Source organism: Rhinoderma darwinii, chromosome 2 (assembly GCF_050947455.1).
Source record: "Rhinoderma darwinii isolate aRhiDar2 chromosome 2, aRhiDar2.hap1, whole genome shotgun sequence".
Lineage (NCBI taxonomy): Eukaryota > Metazoa > Chordata > Amphibia > Anura > Rhinodermatidae > Rhinoderma > Rhinoderma darwinii.
Genome location: NC_134688.1, coordinates 438,513,798 through 438,540,631, shown reverse-complemented (window position 1 = coordinate 438,540,631; position 26,834 = coordinate 438,513,798). Strand labels below are relative to the sequence as shown.

The window sequence follows — 26,834 nt, the reverse complement described above, 5'->3', positions numbered from 1 at the left end:
TGTTTTTAGCCAATAGCCAATCCCAGGTAGTTCCTCTGAGTGTAGGGATCTGAATTTGACATATATATGAGGGCTATTTTCCCTGATCATAACTAGCTATGTGGGTCATTACAAATATAAATTATGACGGGGTTTGCCTTGATGTATCATACTTTCTTTGAACACCATGCCATTCTCCCATGTTTCTCCTGGTCCACAGACAGACACACCACAGGCAACCATTTGCATAGCTTTAGATGTTTGGTCAGGATGTTTGGTCAGCCCTAGTGACAAATCCTTAATCAGCACATCTCGCACCTTGGTGAGGAAAGAGCCAATTAAACATTTGTCAGACAGTGGACATCCTTTGATGGCCAAAGATCTGCATTTCCTATGCAAATCAGATGTATCTTCTGTGTCAGAGGGAGTTATGAAATTACCTCCTAGTAACCTACTTTTGATTCTCTTACCTATAACACCACACCTCCCCCCTTAAGACATGGCATGGGATCATTGATATAGCCATCAATATCCCAAGCCGATCTCCGCAGCTTCCCCCTGGCGCGATAACCCATCTGCGTTGCCATGCTCACTGCCCTTTTTGTGCTGGATAGTGAAATCATATTGTTGCAAGGCTAAACTCCATCTCAGCAGCTTCCCGTTATCACCTGCTACCCTGTGCAACCAACTAAGTGGGTTGTGGTCGGTCACTACGGTAAATCTGCGCCCATAGAGGTATGCCTGTAATTTCTGCAAGGCCCATACAATGGCCAAACATTCTTTCTCTACAGTGGCATACGCAACCTCCCTCGGTAGAAGCTTTCTGCTCAAATACATTATTGGATGTTCATGCCCTTCTGGATTTACCTGGCTGAGCACTGCGCCTAGCCCATAGGCGCTGGCGTCAGTCTGCACCACAAACTTACGAGTGAAATCCGGGCTTTTCAAGACTGGGGAGCTAGCAAGGGCAGCTTTTAAAGCTGACAGAGAACTCTCGCAGTCGGCAGTCCAATTAACTATTTGAGGCTGTTTCTTTTTTGTGAGGTCTGTCAAAGGTTTTGCTAGGGAACTATAGTTAGGAACAAACTTTCTATAGTATCCTGCGGTCCCCAAAAAGGACATAACCTGTTTTTTGGTCTTAGGAGTGGGCCAGGCAGAAATTGCATCAACCTTTCCTGGCTCTGGCTTTAGTGTCCCTCCACCCACCTTGTGCCCGAGGTACTGCACTTCGGTCATGCCGATTTGACACTTTCCAGGCTTGATGGTCAGTCCTGCATCCTGGATACGCCTGAGCACCTGTGACAGGTGGGTCAGGTGATCCTCCCAGGTCTGACTGAATACAGCAATGTCATCCAGGTAAGCGACAGCAAACCCTTCAAACTTCTCTAACAGCTTATTCACCAAGCGCTGGAATGTGGCAGGAGCATTTTTCATACCAAAGGGCATTACCTTGGACTCATAGAGTCCAAAGGGGGTGATGAAAGCGGACCTCTCCTGCGCTTCCACGGACATAGGGATTTGCCAATACCCCCGACTTAAATCCATAATTGTTAGGTACCGGGCACCGGCTAGCTGATCCAAAAGCTCATCTATGCGGGGCATTGGATACGCATCAAACACAGTGATGGTATTCAACTTCCTGTAGTCCACGCAAAATCGGGTTGTCTTGTCCTTTTTGGGGACAAGCACTACAGGTGATGCCCAGGCACTTTGAGACTCTTGGATCACACCCAGCCCTAACATTTCCTCTATTTCCTTCTTCATGTCAGCCCTTACTTCTAGGGAAACTCTATAAGCTGCTTGCCTAACAGGTTGGTGATTCCCCGTGTCTACATGGTGAGTTGCTAGCGGAGTTCTCCCAGGTCTCCCTGTAAAAGTGGCAAGGAAGGGGTTAAGTACCTCCTGCAGCTGGAACTTCTGACCCTCAGACAGCTGTGAATTGACTACGGCATCTTCAATGGATCCTATCTCCTTTGCGGAAGCCACTAAATCCAGCAGTGTTTCACTTTCTCCCTCCTCTGGCAAACTGCAGACTGGCAGAGCGCACATATCCCGGTCATAATGCGCCTTGATCATATTCACATGAAAAACTTTGTGTTTCTTGCGAACATGATCGATCGTGACTACGTAGTCCACATCGTTGAGGCGTTGATGAATTGGATATGGGCCTTCCCATGCCGCCTGGAGTTTGTTTTGGGTCATAGGGACCAGTACCCATACCTTCTGACCCACCGCATACACTCTCTCTCGGGCATTCCTATCATACCACCTCTTCTGACTTGCCTGTGCCTGCACCATGTTCTCATGTACTAGGCCTGTCAGTTCCTGCATCCTCTCTCTGAATTTCAAGACATAATCTATCACAGAGACCTCTGGTGTAACCAATTCTCCCTCCCATGCTTCTTTCATGAGATCTAGGGGTCCCCGTACCCTCCTTCCATACAGGAGCTCAAAGGGTGAGAAACCGGTTGATGCCTGCGGTACCTCTCTGTAAGCAAATAGCAGGTGCGGGAGATAACGCTCCCAGTCTCGCCCTTGGGACGCCACAAGCATTTGTAGCATCTGCTTGAGGGTCCCGTTAAACCTTTCACACAGACCATTAGTCTGAGGATGGTAAGGGCTGGCCACCAGGTGTTGCACCTGTATTTTCTTACAGAGGCACTGCATCAAATTTGACATAAACTGGGTCCCCTGATCTGTGAGCATCTCCCTGGGAAATCCTACACGGGAAAATATGGTCAGAAGGGCGTCTGCTACCTTATCAGCCCTGATGGAGGATAATGCTATGGCTTCTGGGTAACGTGTGGCATAATCCACTACCGTCAGGATAAAGCGCTTTCCAGAACTGCTGGGTATCGCCAAGGGCCCTACCAGATCCACAGCAATCCGTCGAAAAGGCTCATCAATTATGGGCAAAGGAATGAGGGGGGCCCGGTGCACAGGTCCCGACTTCCCAATCCTTTGGCACACAATACAGGAACGGCAGTAATCTGTCACATCATTCCCCAGGCCAGGCCAGTAAAAGTTGTGTTTTAGACGACTCTTAGTCTTACTTATCCCTAGGTGACCAGCTAGTGGTATCTCATGAGCCACCCGCAGGAGTTGTTCCCTGAACTGACGTGGCACCACTAGTTGCCTGTCTTTTAATACATCCTGCTGGGGGTCAGTGGAAATACTTTGTCTATACAGTCTCCCCTGGTCCCAGGTTATTTTTTCAGTGTCACCCTCCTCTGGGGTCCGATCAGCCAGCTGTCGCAGCTTCTGCAGACTATCGTCAGTGCGTAGGGCCGTCTGAAACAACTGACATTCTGCGTCTGTACTGGCTGATAGCAACACATTCTGATTAACTTCTGCCGCTGGCTGCGGGCGGTCAGCTGTCCCCACTTCCTCTGCAGCAGGCACAGTAGGGGGCCCAGAACCCAGGTTTGTGTTACAGGCACCCTGACTGCGCGTCACAGGAGAAATGGACACAACCTTCTCCCCGTCTTGGTGAACTGGTGTGTGTGTGCATGTGACAGGGATTTCATGCATGTTTATGACGTTTCCCGCTACTAAATCTACACACAAATCATTATCTGACGCTTTACAATCTCCACATCCTACATCATTGCTAGTTATACAGTCTATATCCAATGCATTGTTAGATGAGTCTAGGTTATCACTAAGTACAGTAACATTATGTAAGTCTATAACATTGCTGGACACAGGGTCATCACATTCCATAGTATTGACAGTTTCATGATTATCATATACTACCTGCGGTGACACACATGGGGCAGCAAGTACGCTAGAGTCCTCCTCATGGTCTGAAGAAATATATCTGGAGACTAAACGTCCCAGATCGGTTCCTAGTAACACATTAGTGGGGATTTTATCCGTCACTCCCACATCCATCATCCCTCTTCCCGCCCCCCAATCCAGGTAAACTCGTGCCATGGGTAAGGCCAGGATCAGACCACCAACTCCAGAAACAGTTAGAGTTTTTCCTGGGATAATGTCTTCTGAAGAAACAAGCTCTGGGTGGACAAGAGTCATTTCGGCACCAGTGTCCCTCAGTCCCATGGTAACCGTCTTGCCCACAGTGACCGCTTGTAAATTGTCACAAGATGCCCTCTCCCTCCCACCCACAAACAAAACTGCTGGGGACAAAATAGATGGTTTGGGCAAAGGGGTAGTTTTCCTCTTCTCTGGGCAAGCAGTGCTGATATGCCCCACTTGGTTGCATCCAAAACACCTGCGATTATCAACAGCAGGCCTGGGAAGTGGGGCAGGGGCAACACCTCCTGGTGATCTGCGAGTAGGGGCAAAAGTGTTAATAGGGGGCTTTCCCCCTTTCCAGCCTGGAACAGCAGGCTTTCGCGCCTCTGGCGCTCTGTTGGCGGCATATACATCCGCTATCTGGGCAGCTTTATCCAGGGTCTTGGGCTCACGGTCCAAAATAAACTGTCGTACTTCCATAGGACAGGTGTGGAGAAACTGGTCCAGGATCATCAGATCCTCCAAATCTTCAAAGGTGTTGACAGCTAATCCCTGCGTCCACTGCCTGAAGTGGTTCTTTAGTCCATCGGCCAGGTCTGAGTAACTGTCAGTACCCGTGCGCTGCAAAGCCCGAAATCGTTTCCTGTATACCTCTGGGGTAAGGTTAAATCGTTGGATTAAGGCCTTTTTAATAGCCTCATAATCTTGATCGATAGTTGTGGGCAGGGCTGCAAACACCTCCAGAGCTTTGCCTTTCAGCCCTGGAGTCAGATACTTAGCCCAGTCTGCAGGTGGCAGTTGGAATTGTCGGCAGACCTTTTCAAAACCTTTTAGATAAACATCCAGATCACCGTCTTTCTCCATGACAGGGAAACGCTCTAGACGGGGTTTAAGGTTGACTGTGTCCGTGGGCTCACCCTGAGGTGAGGATGAAGCACTTGGCAGCTGCATTTGGGTCAACTTGAGCTGGTACTCCCGCTCTGCCTGGCGTTCTGCATACTCTCGCTCCGCTTGACGTTCTGCAAACTCTCGATCTGCTTGGCGTTGTGCAGCTTCTCGCTCTGCTTGGCGTTGTGCAGCTTCTCGCTCTGCTTGACGTTGTGCAGCTTCTCGCTCTGCTTGACGTTCTTGCATCACCAGTTGCATTCGCATATCTGGATCACAGTTGCCCATCTGCTGGAGGATTAGAGAAAGAGAAGACTCCATACCGTTTTGAGACCTGGTACTGCCATGCCCAGCCAGATCCTGACTAGAGTCTCCTGTCTGTTCCTCTGAGGCTGAAGTTTCCCGCTCTGGTCCCACGGAATGGTGGAGCTGTGTATCATCTGCCACCAATGCTTGGATCAGATCCGCTTTACTTTTGTTCGTTCCGTCCAGCCTTCTCTCCTCACAGAGGACTAGCAGTTCATCTTTCCTCTTATTTCTATACACCTCTGCCATCTTATCAGTGGTTTTTAAAAATAAAAGAAAGAAAAGAAAAAACAAGAAGGGGAAGGGAAACTGTTTTGCACGTATGTATGTTAGCTGACAAATAGTATGCACTGAGTTCTTCCTTGTGGACTGTTGTATTATTTCCAAAGATACTCCAGCCCTTAAGTGTAAAGGTTAATTTCTTAAACAAAACACTTAACGTCTTTAACAGTGTAAATGACAATAACACTATCCCACCGCTGTGCCACCAATCTGTGACGATCACCGATCTCAGGTCACGTCACAGGGGTGAACTACACTACTGAGTTTATTAATTTACCTCATAAATCCATGCCCACCTACTCTAGATGACAGGATTATGCTAAATTACTCCCGTAGTTTCCAACACCCCAATAATTTATACCACAGTATGCTACCACCACCTATACTTATCTAGGCAATAGGGGCCTACGTCTCTATGTTCCCTTAACACCAGTTCCTATAACACAGGTTATCTAAATTGAACATAAAATACAGGTAACGTTCCTCACCTTCGGAAGATTAAGTTCTGTAAGACTACAAGGAAGAGACTTATAAATATTTCAAATTTAATACACAATAGTGCAGTGCAATACATAAAATAGAAGTCAGATTAAAAGATAAACAATATACATACAGTTACAATGCAATCAAACAGTTTATGAAAATAAAAGGGATAAAAGAAACAGAACAAAACCTTACTGATGTACAGCGGCGATATCCTGGCTGTGGGGACAGCTGAAAATATGGGCAGTCACTCCAACCGAGATATGGATCCCCAACGACTGACACTGACCCTCACTTCTCATGGCATTTTAAACCCAGTTTTTTCCCTCCAGTTCACTGGCTGGTGATGTCACTGAGAGGAGGCTGTTCATATGATAATGAAGGGTACTCCTCCCATTACACAGTTGTATTTCTATAGAGAAACATATAAGTGGTCATGTGTCCTTGCAGGAATCCCCTAGAAATATAATATTACCTGCATTCACCTGTGCAGACATTTACCAACCAGGGCATATCAAACACCACTATAATAGGCCCATGTTTTTTAGCCAATAGCCAATCCCAGGTAGTTCCTCTGAGTGTAGGGATCTGAATTTGACATATATATGAGGGCTATTTTCCCTGATCATAACTAGCTATGTGGGTCATTACAAATATAAATTATGACGGGGTTTGCCTTGATGTATCATACTTTCTTTGAACACCATGCCATTCTCCCATGTTTCTCCTGGTCCACAGACAGACACACCACAGGCAACCATTTGCATAGCTTTAGATGTTTGGTCAGGATGTTTGGTCAGCCCTAGTGACAAATCCTTAATCAGCACATCTCGCACCTTGGTGAGGAAAGAGCCAATTAAACATTTGTCAGACAGTGGACATCCTTTGATGGCCAAAGATCTGCATTTCCTATGCAAATCAGATGTATCTTCTGTGTCAGAGGGAGTTATGAAATTACCTCCTAGTAACCTACTTTTGATTCTCTTACCTATAACACCACAATACCCTAAGTGCATTTTTATTGATCACATTTTAGAGAAGGCATTACAAAAATGTCATGCTACAGTATGTGCTAGATGGACAGGTGATATAGTGATGTAAATGAAGAAGCATTGGATATACTAACTGTCTAAGGCTATGTTCACATCTGTATTTTGCAGTTCCGTTATTCGCTCCATCAGAGATGCAAAAGAAGGGAATAATGGAAGAAACTGTTCCGTTGCAGAACGGACACCGCCGATTGCCAATGGAAGCCATTGATTTTAATGGGTTCCGTCGGCTTTCCGTCGGGGTGCTGCGCTATTGTCTCCAGTAAACCCTGCCGGATCTGTGGCGGAGGCCTCTAACAGAACCTCCGACGCAGATGTGAGCATAGCCTTACAATAAAGTTGAAGACTAAACTGCGCCACAGTATAAGATGTATTAGAAAGCTGGCAAAGTTAGGAGTAGTCTTTGAAAGTATAAAATTTAGTACATGAGTGTGGAGGCCGACATACTGTGCTGACGTTACATCACAAGGAGCAGTTCTCAATAATGAAGCCAGGTTTCATGTCCACCAGCCAGTCAATACAATAGATGGGTCCACCCTTACTTTTGTTTGTTAGGGTATGTTCACACAGAGTATTTTCTGCCGTTTTTTGGGCCGTAAACGTCCCGAAAAACGGCTGAAAAGTCGGAAGCAGAACGCCTCCAAACATCTGCCCATTGAAATCTGACATCTGCCCATTCTCAAAACGGCCGCGTAAAAAAACGCACGTGAAAGAGAAGTGCATGTCACTTCTTGAGCTATTTTTGGAGCCGTTTTTCATAGACTCTATAGAAAAACACCTCCAAAAACGGGCGTAAAAAACGCCGCAAAATTGCGAGTGGCTTCAAAAACATCTAAAAATCAGGAGCTGTTTTCCCTTGAAAATGCTGGCCATCTCACGCCACACACGTCAGGATATGTTGATATATAAGTAAATAATAAGTAATATCTAGATTGTAACTAGTTCTCTCTGAAAGTGAATAAATGATCTGTACGTAGGTGACTGTTTCACTTTAACCAGTGAAGGTTCCTTCAGGTAAACGAAAATGTATTGATCTTTTCATCCCATAAAAAGACATGTAATGAAAAAAAAAATCCATCTCGTCAGCAGAAATTCACAGAACCAATGAAATGAACTGCATTTATTACTGATTGTTAATTACAAGGATACTGCCGTGTGATATACACTATCTGGAAATTGTAATTTAAGCCATGTATCCTGAATTCAAATTCTGATGCTAATATAATTTTCTATAAATATATATTGTCTTGCGAACATTTTTATTTTGCCTATGTTAAGGTGTTTTCCCTGTGGCGTTTTTCCAGCCATTTGTTGCGCCAAAAAACGCTGTGACCAGAAGTTAATTTGAAGTCAGTGGGGAATTATAAAATGCACGACAAATCTTTGCATCACATGATCTTTGAACTACATGATTTGCAATGTGATAAATGCAACATAAAAAAACTGCCGTAGTAAAGCACACTATGCCAAAAAACACCACAAAAAGCTTTCTAAAAAAACGCATTAACCATTTTACAAAAAAAATAATATTTTTAGATGCCATTCTTTGGCCCAAAAAAATAGCACACAAAATGTGTGTGTGAAGGAAGCCTAAAGGCTACACATGCAAGACAGAATGGGGAGATTTATCAAAACTAGTGCAAAGGAAAAAAGGCGTTACTTTTTCAGGGACCTTTAACCCCTTAGTGGCCAACAATACGCCTTTTCACGTTCGTCACTAAGGGGCCTTAGGCTAGGCTGATGCCTTTTCACGTGAGCCTAGTCTAAGTCCTGCACGGGTCTCCCGTGCAGGCTGGAGCCGGGGCTCAGATGTCTGATGACAGCTGAGCTCCTGCTCCAACACCCATGATCGAAGTTTACTTCGATCGTGGCCGTTTAACCCGTTAAATGCCGCCGTCAATAGCGACCGCGACATTTAACTTGTTTACAGAGGGAGTGAGCTCCCTCTGTCACCCATCGGCGGCCCGCAAATGCAATTGCGGGTCTCCGATGGGTTGTCATGGCAGCCGGGGGCTTGATAAAAGCCCCCAGGTCTGCCCTGGACATATGCCTATTAGGACGTGCCGGAGGCACGTCCTAACAGATTGCCTGTCAGATTTAAACTGACAGGCAATAATGCTCTGGTATACGAAGTATACCAAAGCATTATAGCAGTGATCTGAAGATCGCACAGTAAAGTCCCCTAGTGGGACTAATGAAATAAATAATAAATGTGAAATAAAGATTATTAATAAAAATTACAGTAAAAGTGGTTTTATTTAGTAAAAGTGTAAAAAATAAATAAAAGTACACATATATGGTATCAACACGACCGTAATGACTCCATTAATAAAGTTAATATATAATTTAAACCGCAAGGTGAACACCGTAAAAAAAAAATGCAAAAAACAATGGCGAAATTGCAATTTTTTTCCATTGCCCCCCAAAAAAGTCATAATAAAAATGAATCAATAAGTCCCATGCACCTCAAAACAGTACCAATCAAAACTACATCTCGTCCCGCAGAAAACAAGCACAAAAAATCACTACATTGATGGAAAAATAAAAAAGTTACGGCTCTTGGAAAGCAACGATGCAAAAACAAATTATTTTAGTTCAAAAGTGTTTTTATTGTGCAAAAGTCGTAAAACATAAAAAACCTCTACATATGTGGTATCGCCGTAATCGTACCGACCCATAGAATAAAGTAACATGTTATTTACGTCGCATAGTGAACGGCGTCAATTTAAAAACGCATAGAACAATGGTGGAATTTCAGGGTTTTTTTTATACTCCCCCCAAAAAAAGTTAATAAAAGTTAATAAAAAAATTATATGTACCCTAAAATGGTGCTATTAAAAAGTACAACTAATCCCGCAAAAAACAAGTCCTCATACAGCTATGTAGACGAAAAAAAAAAAAAGTTATAGCTCTTTGAATGCGACTATAAAAAAACTAATAAAATAGCTTGGTCATTAGGGCCTAAAATGGGCTGGTCACTAAGGGGTTAAATGAAGAATCGTTGCGAAGGGTAATTGCTCCACTTTTCCTTTGCACTGGTTTTGATCAATTTCCCCTATTATTTATCTATACTGAGTCATTTCAATATTGACTCCATAAATATACATGGATACTCTAATCTTCGCAAACAGAAAATATATATATTTCCAAACGTAAATTAATGCTTTATTGTTTCTTTCTAGATGTTTATAAATATATTCACCACTGGCAGAAAATAAAATTCTTTTGAAATGTACAAAGCAAAAAAGACCAAAAAGAAGCACATTCATAGAACAAAGAAGAATAGTTCTCAACATCTGAACCCTACAACAAAATGAAGGTATACAATTATTATTATTATTTTTGTTATTATTATTATTATTATTATTGTTATTATTATTGTTATTATTATTATTATTATTATTATTGTTATTATTATTATTATTATTATTATTGTTATTATAATTATTATTATTATTGAATATTGTATAACTTTCGTTATGTGAGGAATAACATTTTATCTGCTGAAATTAAAAATACCCCTCTAAGGAGAACCTGTCATTGATGAAAAAGACATAATGAAGAATATAAGTTCACTAAGCAATACTAAAGGTCCTTGAACAGGAAACTTAAAATGTATCTGCACATAAAAAAAAAAGTTTGATACTTATGTAGCCATGGCGATGTGTATCTCTGCCGTCCTGCAGGCGGCCTCCTGGGATGACGTTTCATCCCATGTGACCGCTGCAGCCTGTGATTGGCTGCAACAGTCACATGGGATGAAACGTCATCCTAGGTAGCCGGCCTGGATGAAGAAGCACAGAATTCTGGGTAAGTATAATTATTTTTTTTCTGAGTTGCGATTTTTGCGGTGAAATCACGGCTTCTCCACTGCAAAAATTGCATTGAATCCATTTTCTGCAGTATTTACTCTATATGCAAACTTACCCTTGGGCCCATGGGTCGGATACGCTGTGTAAAACTACTCAGCGTATCCGACCTGGAACCCGCAGCACATTCTGTCCGAAAAACCGCACCATATTGTATTGCAGTTTTCTGGGCAGAGGAAAAAAAACTTCATATTTACCGCGGCTGTTGTCATGGTGACACGTCCCTCCTTTACCGTCTGGTCCGGGTTCCCTGTATGATGCCTGTGATTGGCTGGAGCAGTCACATGGGTTGAAACATCATCCCAGGAGGCCGGACTGGAGGAAGAAGCAGAGAGTTCTGGGCAAGTATAATTTTTGGGAGTTGGGATTTTTTCAGCGGAATCCCAGCTCTCGCAACACCTGCCTATTTGTTGCGGGTTTTGCATCACCATTGAATTCAATGGGGAAAACCCACAACAGAAAATCAACAAAAACACGGCATAAATTGATATGCTGCGGATTTAAATTCCTCCCCACAGATCACTTTTTTAACGTTTTCTCTACAGTTTTTTTCTGCAGCGTGGACATGAGATTTTTAAAATCTCATCCCTTTTGCTGCTACTCTAAATGCTGCAGAATATCCCCAGAGAATTCTGTTGCGGAAATTCGACAGCGTTTACGCTACGTGGGAACCCGACCTTACACTGACAGGCAGTAATGCTTTGGTATACTAAGTATACCAGAGCATTATGTCAGCGATAAGAAGATCGCATAGTGAAATCCCCTAGTGGGACTGAATTTTTTTTTTAATTAATGGGAAACAAAAATATTAAAAAAGGGGAAAAAAATGAAACCATTCTTTTTATCCATAAAACGTGGTTTGATTTTTTAAAAGTGTAAAACAAAAATAAAAATATACACATTAGGCATCGCCATGATCATAAAGACCTAAACAATAAAGTTAACTTGGTATTTAAACAGCAAAGTGAACGCGTATGGTATTTTTGCTCCCAACCACAAATAATAATAAAAGTTAATCAATAAGTCCCATGCACCCCAAAATGGTACCAATAAAAACGATATGTCCCGCAAAAAAATAAGTCCTCATATTACGACATTGACTGAAAAATTAAAAACTACGGCTCTTGCAATGAGACATTGCAAAATTAAATCATTTTAGTTCAAAGGTGTTTTTACTGTGCAAAAGTAGTAAAACATAAAAAAGACTTTACGTATGTGGTATCGCCATAATCATACCAACCCATAGAATAAAGATAATGGTATTTGCGTAAATTACAGCATAAATTAAAAATGCATAGAACAATGGTGGATTTCCTGATTTTTCTTATTCTCCCCCCAAAAAAGTTAATAAAAGTTAATCAAAAAATGATATGGTTCCATTGACAAATACAACTCATCCCGCAAAAAAAACCTCATACCTCTATGTTGATAGAAAAATAAAAAAGTTATGGCTTATTTTAATGCGACGATGGAAAAACTAAAGAAATTGCTTGATCAATCAGACATAAAATAGGCTGGTCACTAAGGGTTAAAGGACCTGCACAATACCATATATTTCTTTTATAGGGAAGAAAATGGCGACATATCCCTGTAATCCCTATGACAATATAGTGTTGTATTCTATCTATCTATCTTTCTTTCTTTCTATCTATCTATCTATCTATCTATATCTATCTATCTATCTATCTATCTATCTATCTATATCTATCTATCTATCTATCTATCTATCTATCTATCTATCTATCTATCTATCTATCTATCTATCTATCTATCTATCTATCTATCTCTATCTATCTATCTATCTATCTATCTATCTATCTATCTATCTATCTATCTATCTATCTATCTATCTATCTATCTATCTATCTATCTATCTATCTATCTATCTATTTATCTATCTATCGTCCATCTAATATCTATCTCATATCTATCTATCTATCTATCTATCTATCTATCTATCTATCTATCTATCTATCTATCTATCTATCTATCTATCTATCTATCTATCGTCCATCTAATATCTATCTCATATCTATCTATCTATCTATCTATCTATCTATCTATCTATCTATCTATCTATCTATCTATCTATCTATCTATCTATCTATCTATCTATCTATCTCATATCTATCTATCTGTCTGTCTGTCTGTCTGTCTGTCTATCTATCTCATATCTATCTCTGTCTGTCTGTCTGTCTGTCTGTCTGTCTGTCTGTCTGTCTGTCTGTCTGTCTGTCTGTCTGTCTGTCTGTCTATCTATCTATCTGTTTGTTTGTCTATCTAATCTATGAAACTACAAACAAATAATTAAAAAAGACAAAAAAAAAACGTAAAAGTATGAAGTTATTTCAACATCTATTTCTCATATTGCTCTCCATTTGAAAGACATCATCATTTATATCTATTGGAGCCTGAAGTGTCCGAATGTATGGCCCTATAATTATCATTATTTGCCAATAAGGCCCTTTACATTTTGTTTCACCTGAATTTGCAATCTGTGACATCAAACCAGGCTGCATGTAAAATGGGAAATTTCACACATAAACAAAAGAATGAAGTGAGGAGATCCTGCTCAAATGAGTTCAATATCTAAAGATCTGTCAGACATACGCCGGGCACTGGCTTTATTCTCATTTGGTTTGTTATAAATTGCTGCTTGATGTAAGTATATAAGATATTAAAGGGTACCTGTAGCTTTTTTGACTTTTCAGGATAAGTTACCATATGTGTGTGTACATGAGGAGTAGCCTTATTTCTGTCCATTGCTTGACTATGGTTTTGCAATTCTTAGCAGCTTTCCCCTGTGCATGCTGTATCTGTAGTTTGCATTTCTCTCTATCTTGAGGGAGGGGGGGGGGGTGGAGACTACCTGCCATACACTACACACAGTAAGAAGAAGAGAATCTTCTCCATAACCTGCTCTCTCACTCAGAAACAGCCCCAAGATCACGCAGGACATACAGTGAAGGAAATAAGTGTTTGATCCCTTGCTGATTTTGTACATTTGCCCACTGTCAAAGACATGAACAGTCTAGAATTTTTAGGCTAGGTTAATTTTACCAGTGAGAGATAGATTATATAAAAAGAAAAAAAAAGAAAATCACATTGTCAAAATTATATATATTTATTTGCATTGTGCATAGAGAAATAAGTATTTGATCCCTTTGGCAAACAAGACTTAATACTTGGTGGCAAAACCCTTGTTGGCAAGCACAGCGGTCAGACTTTTTTTGTAGTTGATGATGAGGTTTGCACACATGTTAGATGGAATTTTGGCCCACTCCTCTTTGCAGATCATCTGTAAATCATTAAGATTTCGAGGCTGTCGCTTGGCAACTCGGATCTTCAGCTCCCTCCATAAGTTGTCGATGGGATTAAGGTCTGGAGACTGGCTAGGCCACTCCATGACCTTAATGTGCTTCTTTTTGAGCCACTCCTTTGTTGCCTTGGCTGTATGTTTCGGGTCATTGTCGTGCTGGAAGACCCAGCCACGAGCCATTTTTAATGTCCTGGTGGAGGGAAGGAGGTTGTCACTCAGGATTTGACGGTACATGGCTCCATCCATTCTCCCATTGATGCGGTGAAGTAGTCCTGTGCCCTTAGCAGAGAAACACCCCCAAAACATAATGTTTCCACCTCCATGCTTGACAGTGGGGACGGTGTTCTTTGGGTCATAGGCAGCATTTCTCTTCCTCCAAACATGGCGAGTAGAGTTAATGCCAAAGAGCTCAATTTTAGTCTCATCTGACCACAGCACCTACTCCCAATCACTCTCAGAATCATCCAGATGTTCATTTGCAAACTTCAGACGGGCCTGTACATGTGCCTTCTTGAGCAGGGGGACCTTGCGGGCACTGCAGTATTTTAATCCATTACGGCGTAATGTGTTACCAATGGTTTTCTTGGTGACTGTGGTACCAGCTGCCTTCAGATCATTAACAAGTTCTCCCCTTCTAGTTTTCGGCTGAGCTCTCACCTTCCTCAGGATCAAGGATACCCCACGAGGTGAGATCTTGCATGGAGCCCCAGATCGATGTCGATTGACAGTCATTTTGTATGTCTTCCATTTTCTTACTATTGCACCAACAGTTGTCTCCTTCTCACCCAGCATCTTACTTATGGTTTTGTAGCCCATTCCAGCCTTGTGCAGGTCTATGATCTTGTCCCTGACATCCTTAGAAAGCTCTTTGGTCTTGCCCATGTTGTAGAGGTTAGAGTCAGACTGATTAATTGAGTCTGTGGACAGGAGTCTTTTATACAGGTGACCATGTAAGACAGCTGTCTTTAATGCAGGCACCAAGTTGATTTGGAGCGTGTAACTGGTCTGGAGGAGGCTGAACTCTTAATGGTTGGTAGGGGATCAAATACTTATTTCTCTGTGCACAATGCAAATAAATATATATAATTTTGACAATGTTATTTTCTTTTTTTAAAATTATATAATCTATCTCTCACTGGTAAAATTAACCTAGCCTAAAAATTCTAGACTGTTCATGTCTTTGACAGTGGGCAAACTTACAAAATCAGCAAGGGATCAAATACTTATTTCCTTCACTGTATATAGAGAAGTACTGACCTGTACTGATGTGAGTAAAGCGTTTTGGTTCTGATAGAAAGTTTCTATGCCTGAGGTTCTGTAGTTACCTCCTTCACTTCTTGCTCACTCTTCCCATCCCCTCTCCATAAACTTCCATAGACATGTGTAATCTGATACATGTGAGCTGCAGTTCGACTCGAGACGGATAGAGCTGAATTTTCAGAGTGAAAGTCAGTTTAACAGAGGGAGGGGGAGCAGGAACTAGTAAGATAACAGCAGAAAGAGGCTTGTTACTCTGACAAGATATTTTACAAAGTTTCTTATAATCGCCTGTGTCATTCATTTATGTAAAGTTTGTTAAAACGACACTGCCCATTTATTGCTGTCCCTGTACCAGGATGGGAAGTCTACGCCAACTACATGCTGGCATAGATTTCGGCTATAATTTCCGCCAGTTTCTGGCATAAATAATAGTCAATTTATTCGGCTGTAAATTGACCCGCACCCCTATGCTAAGCCGCCTACTTTGATAATAAAAAGTGGCTGAGGCAGCAAAAAAATTGCAAAAAGTAAAAACTATTGTGCAAATATGGTATGCGGTTTTTTTACGCCATAGTACTGACATATAGCCATTGATAAATTCACTGCATTGTGTGTATATATATATATATATATATATATATATATATATATATATATATATATATATATGGGGAAAATAACCACTTCTACATAGAAATTGTATATGCTATGCTTTATTTCTTCTTTCCTGCAGGCGGCTACATTACCAACTTTATTCTTTCTATATATAATTATGTTTAGCACCAGAGAGATTCACAATTAAGGTTCAAAACAGTTAACAGGCCATTAAAATGGACTCAGAATCAATGGCAGTCACTTGATTCATTTGCAATTAATCCATCCCTTGTTAAATATTGAAAAAGTCAATATCCATTCCTTCATTTCAATGGTTTAGGTTATTGAATCTATTGAAAAGGGATTCGTTCAGGAGACAGAGCACACGAATGAGAGGAAAAATTTATATTAGATCAGCCATATATGGAGGCTTATCCCAAAACAAATGAAATCAAGTGTCATATAGTTAAAGTACTTCAGAGACATTACAGGATGTACGTAACCATATATGTAATATATGTTTCAACTCTAATGCTGCTTTCTAACCATTCATAAGTACTCCAAGGAACGTACTTTTAGGAGTACTTAGCCTCATGCATATGGCTGTGTTATGAATCAGGACAACCTCGCATTGTACAGAGTCCTGGCCGGCACCCATACACTTCTGTGGGGCCCTACTGTATCTCCATAAGCTAGGATTTCATGTCATGGAGCCACAGAGACTTTGTGCCGTTATACAGCCTCCTGCAGCGACCATGTGCATGTGGCCTTACTCTTTGGACAGTAATAACAACATTGGTGGTCCAGTAAGTCTCTATAGGGATCAATGTAGGGAATATTCGTTCATGGATACAAAGTAGTAGAAGACATTCTTCCAAATTTCCTATTTAATTCCCTCAATAGTATTTCAATGGTAGAACTTTCTTTTACATTTTGGATCATGGCTTCAAACAACTGTTACAATTTTATTTTAGAGTTTATTTTAGGGGGTATGAAACTAGATGTATTAGAGTGTGTTATACATTTCAATGTGGAAGGGTTTACAAACTCTTTCTGACAAAGTTTAATGATGTCTCCCTCATTGACTGTAATGAATCGGGGTAGGGAGACAGACAAGTGAGCCCTAATCTACCCGCAACTCAGTCCTTGCCTACTTGCACGGCCCGTCCTAAGTGACGGCGTACAACTGGGTGACGGTCCCTACTCTAAATAAGTGCAAGACAGAAAACAAGACAAGGGCACACAGAAGCAAAGGGGGAAGTAGGGTAGTTGCCCACGGAAACACTGTGAGCAACAGGCAGTGGTGAACGAGCCGAGTCAAACCAGGAGAGTACGTAGTAGCAAAATCAGAGCAGGAGAATAGTCAGTCAAGCCAGTGTCGATAAGTACCGGCGGTTAATCAGGTAAATAGCAGGAATAGAAGAGCCAGGAAACCAGAAAATCACAGGCAAGGAACATGCTGCAAGTGAGGGTATAAATAGACCAAGGGCGGAAGCTAGAACCGTCAGGCCAGGCTGTGATAGGTTCTCCCTCTCCTCAGCCTGCGAGCCTGAGTGGTAACAGATCGCGTCACTCTAGCAGACCTTGGAGCTGATGAAGGCTGATTAACCCCGGGCGTCGACACAGAACCTGTGTCAGGCAAACCCTTTACACTGACAAAGTTAAACAGAGATGAAAAGCTGGAGACAGCTCCTGTGGTTTATTAAAGTAGTTGTCTAATCAAATGATGCCAGCCTAATGATCAGCTGATCACTGTGTGTCAAGCTTCTGAAGCTCCTCGCGACCGCTACAGGAGACATGTGGTATTACATGCTGGCTTAATAACCTATATGGAAAGAGGTTGTCTTATTGAGCTTTCCCCTTTAAACAGACATTCCTAACAAATAAAAATAAAATCTGAACTGTAATCTGCAGGAAACAAAACACGGTTGGTACATTTCTCTCGGGTCCTACTTAGGAACCTTTTATCTGAAAATGATCACTGTTGGGGCTGCAGTCATTTATAGATCATGAACAACATATGTTGATCTTACAATATTTTTGTCCGCTGATGAGCCTACACTGTCATGAATTACAAGTATATTTATTAAAATAATGTAACATGCCGGTATCCACTAACACAGTCCGCTGCTCAGTGGGGTCACTTTTTCGTTTCAAACCATCGCTTCATTAGATATTGCAGCGTAATTACAAGCTTGAAGAAGCCAAGTGAGCTGTAATGAAAACTGATTAATAGCTTGTGAAAGATTATTTTATGGACCTCAGGGTTATATCATCATATCATATAAATCCAATATGCATAAATAAGATGTGCAATATGCCGCGAGATTGGAGTCATTACAGTAGGACAGAAGAGCTTCTTTCTTTCTTACAATCATTAGGCAGCTACTAGCAATCCCTGCACACAGTTCATTTGTTAACATTATTAATATGTAACACAGTGTAAGTATTGGTCAAGCGTCCTACACTAAGGGCTCATCCACACGACTATATTACACGATAGGGCACTAATACAAATGTACGGGCTCTTACTGTACCTCCATTTGCCTTCGATTTCATATGGCGGCATATGGAGGTCTTTTCTCTCAGGTTCTGTGTTCATGTGTGTGATGAACATTCAGTGCATATGATGGGGGCACTTTCGAACCTATACACTGATGTACCCATAGATTATCTTTATGAATTGTGATCAAAAGAGATTTTTGGCATACACTTGGCCGGTATATATCAGTAAACGTTTTTTTTTAATCAATTAACAAAATGCAAAGTGAATTAACATGAAGAAAAATCTAATCAATATTTGGTGTGACCACCTTTTTTTTTTTTAAAAACAGCATCAATTCTTCTAGGTACTTGCACACAGTTTTTGAAGGAACTCGGCAGGGATGTTGTACCAAACAACTTGTAGGCTTCCTCTTCAGGTAATCCCAGACAGACTCGATGATGTTGAGATCAGGACTCTGTGGGGCCATATCATCACTAGCGGCTGCTACGGGGCTCGCAGCATGAGGGGGCCCGTGCCACCCGCCGGCATCAGCCGCTATGGCCAGTTGCGGATTAAGTAGACCATGGGCCCTGGGCTGTTACCCAAACTTGGGCCCCCCTTCCTCACCGCCGCCCTGCCGCGCCGTAACTATTTTTGACACTACTTTTTTGGGCAAGCATTAACAGTGTTACGATTGCCCTTGTCACAGGGCTGTGTCCCTACATACTGAGAGTATCACACTGTGCAGGGACACAACCTCCTGACAAGGGGAATTGTCTATCAGTCCTGGACTGCAGAAAGACTTTTTGTGAAATACAAGGATTCCTATAATAAACATGTCAGGAGAGGTGACAGATTCTCTATAAATCTAGTGACTCACAGGTGACGACGTCTCAGATTCTAGTAGTTTTTTTCCTCTTTTCTTCTTCATCCGGTCCAGCGCTCATGACGACTTCTCCCGGCCATGACTCATTTCTGCAGAATTTGCCACTCAGACGTCTCCTCACTTTTCCAACATTTCCACACCTATAAACGAAAATAAAGTTATCATGGTGCCACATACTGTGCCTCTAAATATAATAGCACCAAACACTGCATGCCTGAATATAATAATACCACACACTGTAAAACACCACATACACACAGCCCCCTGTATATAGTGCCACACACAGCCCCTGTAGATATTACACACCCCCATAGATATCGCCATACACAGCCCCCTCTATATATCACACATCCTCCCCGTAGAGAGCGTTACACACAGCTCCATATAGATAGTGCCATACAGCCCCCTGTAGAGAGCGCCACACAGCCCTCCCCCTCTTGTAAATAGCACCAAAAAGCCCCCCCTATAAAGAGCGCCACACACATACCACTGTGGATAGCACTACACAGCCCCCCCTTGTATATAGTGCCACACAGCGCTCCCCCTTGTATATAGTGCCACACAGCGCTCCCCTTGTATATAGTGCCACACAGCGCTCCCCCTTGTATATAGTGGCACACAGCGCTCCCCCTTGTATATAGTGCCACACAGCGCTCCCCCTTGTATATAGTGCCACACAGCGCTCCACCTTGTATATAGTGCCACACAGCGCTCCCCCTTGTATATAGTGGCACACAGCGCTCCCCCTTGTATATAGTGGCACACAGCGCACCCCCTTGTATATAGTGCCACAAGGTTATGTACACATTTAAAAACGTTATATCATAATTTTATATATATATACATATATATATATATATATATATATTACCCAATTACCCTAATATAGACATGTAATATATTACAATTTACGGTAAACAATGACGATTACAAATAAAAGGTCTATTTTAGGGTAAAACTATGTTATTACCCAAAAAAATAGCTGAAACGTAAAAAAGCTTATTTGTTTACTATTATTTTCAAACTTTATGAATAAAAATGGTAAAATAGCAAAAAAGGTGTGTATAAAAATGATAAAAAACGAAACCTGCATTGTCTACGGAAAAAACGTCGCAAAAATCACGTCGTTTTTATTTATTTTTTATAAAAATGTGTGTTTGGTGCAACTTTGTACTTACGTTTTATTAAAAAATATTTTTACTTTTTGAGATACAGCTGCTTTGTATCCTGTATCCGTCAGGTCAGCAGGACTGACAGGATCAGTGACACGCAGGATCCACCTCAAATCTATCACATCTAAGATTATAATTTAGCGCAGGGCCCGTTTCACTGATCCCGTCAGTCCTGCTGACCTGACGGATACAGGATACAAAGCAGCTGTATCTCAAAAAGTGAAAATATTTTTTAATAAAACGTAATTACAAAGTTGCACCAAACACACATTTTTATAAAAAATAAATAAAAACGACGTGATTTTTGCAACGTTTTTTCCGTAGACAATGCAGGTTTCTTTTTTTTATCGTTTTTATACACACCTTTTTTGCTATTTTTTAATTTTTATTCATAAAGTTTGAAAATAATAGTAAAAAAATAAACTTTTTTACGTTTCAGCTATTTTTTTTGGTAATAACATAGTTTTACCCTAAAATAGACCTTTTATTTGTAATCGTCATTGTTTACAGTAAATGTTAATATATTACATGTCTATATTAGGGTAATTGGGTCAGCGCTAGCGTTACAACAATGATTGGCGGGACGACGGTTTTTATTGGGGTGGGTATTTTATGTGTATTTATTATTTCATTTTTTTTTGCACTTTACTTTCCTATTTTTTTATTACTGTGGTCTGTTCCTCAAAGGTCAAAAAAGACCTTTGGGGAACTTTATATATATTTTTTCTTTCTTTTACACCATGTTTTTCCACTGTAACTGGAGCTGCACAGCAGCCCCAGTTACAGGGGAAATCAGCCCTCTCATAGTGACGATTGTCACTAATAGGGCTGTGCTGGGTCTAGTTAGACCCAGCAGCAGCCTGCCACTAACGGCACCCGGCGATCATGTGACCAGTCACATGATCACCGGGAGGAATAGAGACAGCGCCGCTGCTGCTGTCTCTATTCCTATACACAGCGTTCATTGAACGCTGTGTAAGAAGACATCGGAGAAGACAGAAGCAGCGAAAGCTGCTTCTGTCTTCTCCTCAGGGTCCCCGGCAGTCACTGACAGCCGGAGACCCGACATTCAGCTGCCCGATCGCGCGGGCAGCAAGTTAAAACCCGAGCCGTAGAAAGTCTATGGCTCGGGTTTTAAGGACCCGTCCCTGACCGCTGGCCGTAAAAATACAGCCAGCGGTCGGGAACCAGTTGGGCAGGAGGATAAGCCTGCTGTACTGACCTCAGCGCCGGTGACCGACCGCCCGGCTCTTGTCTTGCAGATTCGGAGTAACAGAACAGCCGTCCGTCGCTGTTCTGTTACTCAATGGCGGCGGCCCGCACTTGTCAGGGAGGCGTGTCCTACCCCTTTCCCGGCCAATTCCCTGCTCCTCCCCTCCTCATCTTCGTTAGTTAGCAGCGCTAGCGCGCTGAATAGGTACCTTTGCAAGATGATGTGCGGTTCGGGCTGCCATGGGCCCCCTGGGAGCCTCGGGCCCCGGGCGGCCGCCCGAATCGCCCATATGATAATCCGCCACTGGCTATGGCTGCTACAGCGCGACAGCTGAGAACCTCTCACACTACGAGAGGCTCAGGATTACATCAGCGACTTATATCACTCACCCAGCCCGGGAACTTCATTCTCTTGCTGCTTGTCGCTCCCGTCTCCGGCAGTGGGGAGGATTTGACATTGACTCAGTGTCTGCAGCACGGCGACGGCACTGATAACCAAGTCAATGCGTTCTTCGTGCTCACAGCTGCTACAGCTAATATACAAGCGAGCAGGCAGCTTAATTTGACATGACCTAAAACTCTATAACTCAATGTCACTTTGTGTCTATAACAATATAGATACAAATAAGGGTCTAAGCAGGTTTCAACTAATATAAAAGGGAGACATTCAGACATTGATACTATCTTCCCTTGCAAACTGCTCTGTGGCTTGAAAAAACAAGTGGTTTGTAGATTAAGTGGAGTTCCAAAAACCGGAGTTGAAAAGAGGAGTTAAAGCCCAAGTAAGTGCTATTCTAATTCTTTTTCTTTTTGATTAACACCTGTTCGCTGTTTTTTTTTGTAACTTGGATAATGGATAGCAAGATTGGAGGTTTTCTTCAGTGCACAGTTTGCCATATGTATGCACGACTGGAGCCGGAGTTCCAGGGTGAATATCTCTGTGGCAGATGTGAGCATGTTGTTCACCTGGAAGCTCGTATTAGAGATCTGGAGGAGCAGAATGCAACACTGAGGAGGATAGACAATCTTGAGCTGAGCTTGCTGCTCACGGAGCATGCAGTTAGTGGGTTACAACTGGAGGGTGAAGACATGGGTGAGCAGGATCAGGTAAGTAGCTGGGTTAATGTAGTTAGGGGCAGTAGAAAGGGGTCAAAGAAAAGGAAGGCCGATCCGGTTTCTGACATTCCAGGCAAAATTGCCAAGTTGGGTGATGATGCGAGGGTGTCAGTCTCAGAAATGGCAGCCCTAGTGGATACTGATCTCCCTAACAGCCGGGAGAACAGCCCAGCTAGTGGTCGGCGTGATGGTAATGCAGGTAAGCCAAGACAATTGATAGTCGTAGGGGATTCTATAATCAGGAAGACGGATAGAATAATTTGTCGCCAAGACCACCTCAACCGAATGGTTTGCGGTCTCCCTGGTGCCAGGGTTCGGCATGTGGTGGAACGAGTGCACAAATTGCTGGAAGGGGCTGGTGATGATCCAGCTGTCGTGGTCCATGTCGGTACCAACGACAGAATAAATGGTAGGTGGAGGAGCCTTAAGAATAATTTTAAAGAACTAGGCTACAAGCTGAAGGGAAGGACCTCCAAGGTAGTATTCTCAGGAATACTGCCTGTGCCATGCGCATCACAGGAAAGACAGCGGGAGCTCAGGGAGTTAAATGCATGGCTGAAGTCTTGGTGTAGAGGAGAAGGATTTGGGTTCCTAGAGCACTGGGCTGACTTTTCATTGGGGTACAAACTGTATTCTGCAGATGATTTGCACCTAAATGGAAGGGGGTCCGCTGTGCTGGGGGAGAGAATTCTAGCTGGGGTGGCGGAGTATTTAAACTAGGGCTGAGGAGGGAGGTCAATGTAGAAAAAAAAGGGGTAGCCAGGTTAGAGAGGGGTCAGACTATATTGGTGGGGGGAGAAACAGACTGTGGGGAGAGGACTAGACAACAAGATAAGGAGATCCTTTCGTTACAAAACATCAGTGTAAATAAAAAGGCCCGATTAATGTCAAATCACATTTCTGATAATAAAAGTGAAAAACTGACAGGCAAGTTAAAGTGTATGTTCACAAATGCCAGAAGTCTAGCAAGCAAAATGGGGGAGCTGGAGGCCTTGATAGTGGAAGAAAATATAGATATAGTTGGTGTTGCTGAAACATGGCTGGACTCTTCACATGACTGGGCTGTAAATCTACAGGGTTTTACACTTTTTCGGAAAGACAGGACAAATAGGAAAGGTGGTGGTGTATGTCTGTATGTGAGAAATGATATGAAGGCGAGTGTGAAAGAGACAATAGTGGGTGAAGACTGTGAGGAGGTTGAAACCTTGTGGGTGGAACTAGAAAGGGAGGTAAACACTGAAAAAATTACTTTTGGTGTAATCTATAGACCCCCCAATATAACTGAGGAGATGGAAGTTCAGCTATATAAACAGATGGAGCGGGCTGCACAGGCGGGTACTGTAGTGATAATGGGAGATTTTAATTTCCGGGATATTAATTGGTGTCATGGTTCGGCTTCAACTGCAAAGGGGAGACATTTCCTCAACCTGTTGCAGGAAAATTTTATGGGCCAGTTTGTGGAAGACCCGACTAGAGGTGAAGCTCTGTTGGATCTGGTCATTTCTAATAATGCAGATCTTGTTGGGAATGTCAATGTTCGTGGAAAACCTCGGTAACAGTGATCATAATATAGTTATATTTTACCTATACTGTAAAAAACAAACGCAGGCTGGGAGGGCAAAAACATTTAATTTTAAGAAAGCCAATTTCCCCAGGATGAGGGCTGCAATTCAGGATATAGACTGGGAAGAACTAATGTCAAATAATGGAACAAATGATAAATGGGAGATTTTCAAATCTACTTTGAGTTATTATAGTGCAAAATTTATTCCTATAGGTAACAAGTATAAACGACTCAAATTAAACCCCACATGGCTTACACCTTCTGTGAAAGGGGCAATACATGACAAAAAAAGGGCATTTAAAAAATACAAATCTGAGGGTACAGCTGTAGCCTTTGTAAAATATAAAGAGCTTAATAAAATCTGTAAAAATGTAATAAAATTAGCAAAAATACAAAATGAAAGGCAGGTGGCCAAGGATAGTAAAACAAATCCCCAAAAATTCTTCAAGTATATAAATGCTAAAAAGCCAAGGTCTGAACATGTAGGACCCCTAGATAATGGTAATGGGGAGTTGATCACAGGGGATCAAGAGAAGGCAGAGTTACTAAATGGGTTCTTTATCTCTGTATATACAACAGAAGAAAGAGCAGCTGATGTAGCCGCTGCCAGTGCTGTTAATATATCAGTTGATATACTGAATTGGATGAATGTAGAGATGGTCCAAGCTAAATTAAATAAAATAAATGTGCACAAGGCCCCGGGACCAGATGGGTTACACCCTAGAATTCTTAAAGAGCTTAGTTCAGTTATTTCTGTCCCCCTTTTCATAATATTCAGAGAATCTCTAGTGACTGGTATAGTGCCAAGGGACTGGCACAGCGCAAATGTGGTGCCTATTTTCAAAAAGGGCTCTAGGTCTTCGCCGGGTAATTATAGACCAGTAAGCTTAACATCCATCGTGGGGAAAATGTTTGAGGGGCTATTGAGGGACTATATACAGGATTATGTGACAATAAATAGCATTATAAGTGACAGCCAGCACGGTTTTACTAAGGACAGAAGTTGTCAAACTAACCTAATCTGTTTTTATGAAGAGGTGAGCAGAAGTCTAGACAGAGGGGCCGCTGTGGATTTAGTGTTTTTGGACTTTGCAAAGGCATTTGACACTGTCCCTCATAGACGTCTAATGGGTAAATTAAGGACTATAGGTTTAGAAAATATAGTTTGTAATTGGATTGAGAATTGGCTCAAGGACCGTATCCAGAGAGTTGTGGTCAATGATTCCTACTCTGAATGGTCCCCAGTTATAAGTGGTGTACCCCAGGGTTCAGTGCTGGGACCACTATTATTCAACTTATTTATTAATGATATAGAGGATGGGATTAATAGCACTATTTCTATTTTTGCAGATGACACCAAGCTATGTAATATAGTTCAGTCTAAGTGTTTGGGCGTCCACTTGGCAGATGAAGTTTAATGTAGATAAATGTAAAGTTATGCATCTGGGTACCAACAACCTGCATGCATCATATGTCCTAGGGGGAGCTACACTGGCGGATTCACTTGTTGAGAAGGATCTGGGTGTACTTGTAAATCATAAACTCAATAACAGCATGCAGTGTCAATCAGCTGCTTCAAAGGCCAGCAGGATATTGTCGTGTATTAAAAGAGGCATGGACTCGCGGGACAGGGATGTAATATTACCACTTTACAAAGCATTAGTGAGGCCTCATCTAGAATATGCAGTTCAGTTCTGGGCTCCAGTTCATAGAAAGGATGCCCTGGAGTTGGAAAAAATACAAAGAAGAGCAACGAAGCTAATTAGGGGCATGGAGAATTTAAGTTATGAGGAAAGATTGAAAGAATTAAACCTATTTAGCCTTGAAAAAAGACGACTAAGGGGGGACATGATTAACTTATATAAATATATTAATGGCACATACAAAAAATATGGTGAAATCCTGTTCCTTGTAAAACCCCCTCAAAAAACAAGGGGGCACTCCCTCCGTCTGGAGAAAAAAAGGTTCAAGCTGCAGAGACGACAAGGCTTCTTTACAGTGAGAACTGTGAATCTATGGAATAGCCTACCGCAGGAGCTGGTCACAGCAGGGACAGTAGATGGCTTTAAAAAAGGGTTAGATAATTTCCTAGAACAAAAAAATATTAGCTCCTATGTGTAGAAATTTTTCCTTCCCTTTTCCCTTCCCTTGGTTGAACTTGATGGACATGTGTCTTTTTTCAGCCGTACTAACTATGTAACTATGTAACCTGCACTGATACTCTTGGCAGAAATATTTATTGGTTGTTTTACACTAATTCACTGCCAGATAGCAACATTGAATAACATACAATTTATGAGGCAAATTGTGTCCTTTAATAATGTAGGATTGGGGGTCATCTGCACCACAATATAATTGGACCTGCGTTGGATAATTTTAAATATTCATAATATTT

The 26,834-nt window shown here is 41.9% G+C and overlaps 1 protein-coding gene across 1 annotated transcript in view; it reads left to right on the top strand.

Annotated features, from left to right (window-relative positions):
- HTR1F (5-hydroxytryptamine receptor 1F) overlaps positions 1-26,834 on the top strand; it is a 250,822-nt gene that overhangs the window by 210,223 nt on the left and 13,765 nt on the right. Inside the window, exon 2 of the mRNA XM_075850914.1 lies at positions 10,145-10,281. The gene's annotated coding sequence lies outside the window, so the exon portion shown is untranslated. The remainder of the gene's footprint in view (positions 1-10,144; positions 10,282-26,834) is intronic.